Here is a 5,177-nt window from a genome sequence, read left to right as displayed (position 1 = left end):
ATTAATTATGATAACTCTTGATATTGATATCTGGATATTGATATCAATCTCTTCTGGAATCCAATTAAATCCGTCATATCAATGACTTCCTGTGGCAGTGAGTGTGATGCTCCCAATGGGGATTCAAGAGTGTGAGTGCCAAACTCAGGGCTGACAGTTACAAACCAGGGCACAAACCCCTCATTGGTTGTCAGGTCTAAACTTAGATTTCACCAACCAACTGCACCGAGTGCAAACTCCTTAGGCAGTTTAACAGCCCTGACAGTCATCGATAGTCCCCTTGGCTCCGCCAGTCTGTCCTGCCACACAGGTGACCGTATCTGTGGTACATGGGCCCCTTACGCCAAGAATCACAGCAATATTCAGGTTACTCCCAACTTCCCCCAGGTCAATTGTGCTTCAGATCCCACACCAAAGATGAAGCTTGCAGCCAATGCTGTAGTGAACTATATGAAGATTTCTTAAATAGGAAAAGGAAATGAGAGTTATTTACAAGATTAAAGCAAGAAAACAGACCCGTGAATGAGTCTCAGTCTGACGTTTCAAAAGGTAATAAAGGCTTCTCTCTGATTGCAGCTGTGTATCTGTCAGTATCCCACTGAGACAGGGAGACCTTGGCAGGAGCTGGCACCTGGTCTGCCAGCATCACAGTGAGTGCCACACTTTAACTACACCCTGTGTGAACAAGTATTTCATTTTATAGATTTTAAATTTCCCACCTTTTAATTTCATTGTATGTCCCCCTTGTTCTTGCAGTAAGGGGCAGGGAAAACAGAAGTTCCACATTCTGCCTTCTCCAGATCATTATTTATCATGTCCCCTTTTATCCATCTCCATTCCAAGGTAACAATCCTGATCTTTGCAATCTCTCTTCAGATGGTAGTTTTTCCTATCTCAATCATTCTTGCCACTCTTCTCTGAACACCTCTCCCCTACCCGCCCCCCGACCTGAGAAGGCCTTTAGAGTGTAGATAACATTGAGGTTCATCAGTGGGACGAGTTAGTCCTTATGGAACACAGGACTAAGTCCCTATGGGGTGGATCACAAGGTAGCACAGATCACAGATTAGCACTTTCCAGATTGTTTCTAGACTCTGAGTTCAGGGGCATCTTTCTTCACTAGTCCCATTCTCGTTCCTGTTTTATCAGCCCACAACAACCATTCAGGAGTCATGAGTCACTCCACAGCTAAGGGGCAAAACTAAGAAGATTTGCAATCCTCCTAACACCCACCAACAAAACATGCTGTAGTTTCATACTGCTACATAGTTAACACAGGGAATTCTCATCCAAAACAGAAAAGGGATTGCCATTCCTAGACTCAACCCATGGCAGACACAGACGGGAGAAATCAAACTGCCATCACGGAATTCATCCTCCTGGGATTTGGGGATCTCCCTGACCTGCAAATTCTTCTCTTCCTGGTGTTCCTAGTGATCTACATCGCAATTGTGGCTGGGAACATCCTCATCATTGCACTAGTTGTGGCTGATCAGCACCTTCACTCCCCCATGTACTTCTTCCTGGGGAACTTGTCCTGCTTGGAGACCTGTTACACCTCCACCATCCTGCCCAGGATGCTGGCCAGTCTCCTGACTAGTGACAAAACCATCTCATTTAGTGGCTACTTCTCACAACTGTATTTCTTTGCTTTTCTGGCATGTACAGAATGCTATCTCCTAGCAGCAATGTCTTATGATCGGTATTTAGCGATATGTAAACCCCTGCACGATTCAACTCTTATGAATAATAGGTTTTGCCTCCAGTTGGCTGCTGGATCATGGTTAAATGGTTGTTTGGCTACTGCCATCTTTATATTATTCATGTTACAGTTAAAATTCTGTGCCCTGAATGAAATTGATCATTTCTATTGTGAATCCATCCCATTGATAAAACTCTCCTGCAGTGACACACATCTGATCATATTGCTGGATTTCATTCTAGCCTGTGTATTCACTCTGCCTCCATTCCTAATAACCTTGAAATTTTATGTGTGTGTCATCGCCAGCATCCTGAGAATCCCCTCCGCCACCGGGAGACAGAAGGCATTTTCCACCTGCTCCTCTCACCTCATTGTGGTGACAATTTTCTATGGAACCATAATGATTGTGTACATGCTGCCGAAACACGATACACTGAGAGACCTGAACGAAGTGTTCTCTCTTTGCTACACTTTCCTGACTCCCCTGGCAAACCCCCTCATCTACAGCCTGAGAAACAGAGAGGTCAAGGAAGCCTGGTGGAAAGCATTCAGTAAATGTGACTTTCACAAAAACATGCAGAGACTCCGAGATAATATCTTAGCCTGAGGTTTTCAAAGCTGCCTGGGTGATTTAAGCAAAATTAAGTTGAAAAGTCCCATTAAAAACATCTCATCACTAAAGTGAAAAAGAATTCAGATGATCTGTATAGCGCTACTGAGACAGCTTTTGTGGTCCCCCGCTGTGGCCATGTAACACAACTTATAGTAAAGAGCCATTGTGGATAGCTCTGTCACTCTCTCATGTTCAGCACTGATATAGGCAGTATTATGATATTTTTCTCCATGGTGTTGGCAGTTCACCCTATGTGAGAAGGGTGAACAGTGTCTGAAAATACACGGATGAATGTTGACATTTTATAAGGCACAAAATCCACTACCCATGAAAGTAAATCCCTGTGTATATCCCCTGTTCATTGTTTCTCTATGTTAGATAATAAAGTCTTGTAATCAAATTCAGCCAGTCTATTATAAATAAAACACAATGGGTGTGCGATGAAGTGGGAATTTTTCATAATGTTTCATATGAATATGGTATATGCCTCAGTTTCCCCATGTGGTGCATATTTAATTAGGTAGGGGAAAGGGCTGTTTACTCTTTGCAGAATCTCAGAGACACAGGGGTGACTGAGGCCCAGCTGCCTGGAACCTGGGTACCCATGCCCATGGAGATTCCCAGGAGACAATGGCCACTACAATTGCCCGGACATTTGGCGCCTAGGAACAAATGACCATAAGTGGATCAACCTCCACAGGAATCCAGCTGGGTGTAACCAGCTGGAGGACAAAGGACTGGGGAGGGGCCAGGGGGAGTTCTTAAGTGTGCGATGTTGGAGGCAGGGAGAAGCTTCTGGACTGGGACTACAGGGGGTTCAGAGGGCTCTGGGCTCTGGGACTGACCCAGATGGGATATGCTGTAACTTTTAATTCTTTAGGGTAGGCCTCTTAGCTTCACCGCCTCCAGGGACCCAACATCGACAAAACAAGCTGTAGTTTAATACTGCTACATAGTTAACACAAGATCTGTGCCTAAGGACACTAGACTGCATTGAAAAATCTCAGACCAAGATTTTAGTTGATGTATTTATTCATTTTGACTCCTAAGACATGGCATGATTCTGGCCCTTGCCAGAAGTGGATGCTGCATTTAAGCATCATTGTTAAACTTCAGTATGTCACTAGATGGGATATGATAGTAGATAAGGAAAGGGTCTGATCTGTCATATCAGTTCTTGGTTAACAGAGAAATGGGCTGTTATAGTAATTATTGCTGTGATATGGCAGAGGCTGGTCTACATGGATACCAATGATTAGCTGCATGCCATTCTAGTGGGGGACCCTACCAGTACCCCAACAGTCTCCTTGGACACTTGCAAGGTGTCAACCTCACACAACATGGAGGAGGATTTTGTGGATGAGGAAGAGGAGAAGGAGGAGAAGAATGTGCAGCAGGCAAGCAGAGAATCTGTTCTCCCGGGCAGCCAGGACCTTTTCCTTAGCCTGGAGCCAATACACTCCCAGGGCCTATTGTTCCCGGACCCTGAAGGCGGAGAAGGCACATCTGGTGAGTGCACATTTGTTACGACACTACAGGGGTTAAAAGCAATTCTTTTTAATGTGTGATTTTCCCTAAACAATTGGGATGCATTCGCGGCCAGTATGTACAGCTAATGGAAAAGTCTGTTAATGTGTCTGGGGATGGAGTGGGAATCCTCCAGGGACATCTCCATGAAGCTCTCCTGGAGGTACTCTGAAAGCTTTTGCAGAAGGTTTCTGGGGAGAGCTGCCTTATTTTGTCCTCTATGTTAGTACATTTTACCATGCCAAGCCAGTAGCAAGTAGTCTGGAATCATTGCAGCACAAAGCATGGCAACGGATGGTCCTGGGTTTTGGTCACATTCAAGAAACATTCGGTCTTTATCTTTCTGTGTCAGCCTCAGGAGAGTGATATCATTCATGGTTGAAATGGGGGATGTTTTGTAAGGGACCATTAATCCCCTCTGTTTGGTGAGCCCCAACACATTAGACCCCAGGCATGCTGGGCTGTTTGCGTTTGGCTAAAAGGGATCAACCCGGAGAATAGCCACGGGGGGTAGGGGGAGGAAAGGGTGTGCTTCACATCCACCCCAGAAATGCAGCCCCTCCTTCTAAATGGCAAACCCAACTGGCATTGGTTGCTATGGGAAAGGAGGACACTGCAGTTTGAAACCATTCCCATATGTTATGAACACAGAAGAAACCAAACCCACGTACACTTTGGCTTACCATGGCTGCCTCCAAAACAAATTCTGTTGCCGAGCTGTGTGTGATGTGTCACCATACTGGCAGGCGCTCAATATAAAAGGCAAAATGTGACCTTGTACCTAAAGCACATGCTGTCTGCTGTGAATTGCTTGATTCACTGTGAAAGAGTCTCCCTTTTGTTCTCGGAAATGTATCTTCTTAAAAGTCTACTGTCCCTTTTCCCCCCTCCCCTGCAACTCTGTCCCTGAGGTTATCGCAGATTAGAAGGCAAAAAACCCCCCACGCACGATGACATGTTTTCATAGTTCATGCAGTCCTCTCACACTGATAGGGCACAGCTGTATGCATGGAGGCATTCAGTGGCAGAGACCAGGAAAGCATATAACGAGCCAGATCGGAACATGCAGGAGGCAATGCTGAGGCTAATGGGGGAGCAAACGGACATGATGAGGCGTCTGGTGGAGCTTGAAGAAAGGAAACTAGATTACAGCTCCCTGCTCCATCCACTGTGTAACCGCCTGCCCTCCTTGCCAATTTCCGTATCCTCCTCACTCAGATGCCCAAGAATGTGGCAGGGGGGGGGAATGCTCCGGTCACCCTGCCACTAGGGTGACCAGATGTCCCGATTTTATAGGGACAGTCCCAATTTTGGGGTATTTTTTCTTATGTATGC

General features: G+C 45.6%; 1 pseudogene; it reads left to right on the top strand.

Annotated features, from left to right (window-relative positions):
- The first annotated feature begins 1,325 nt into the window (after positions 1-1,325).
- Positions 1,326-2,304, top strand: LOC128847985 (olfactory receptor 2AP1-like; annotated as a pseudogene).
- Positions 2,305-5,177: the final 2,873 nt, after the last annotated feature.

This window comes from Malaclemys terrapin, chromosome 13 (assembly GCF_027887155.1).
Source record: "Malaclemys terrapin pileata isolate rMalTer1 chromosome 13, rMalTer1.hap1, whole genome shotgun sequence".
NCBI classification, from domain to species: domain Eukaryota; kingdom Metazoa; phylum Chordata; order Testudines; family Emydidae; genus Malaclemys; species Malaclemys terrapin.
The sequence above is the reverse complement of the archived record's forward strand: the minus strand, read 5'-3'. Positions and strand labels throughout refer to the sequence as shown.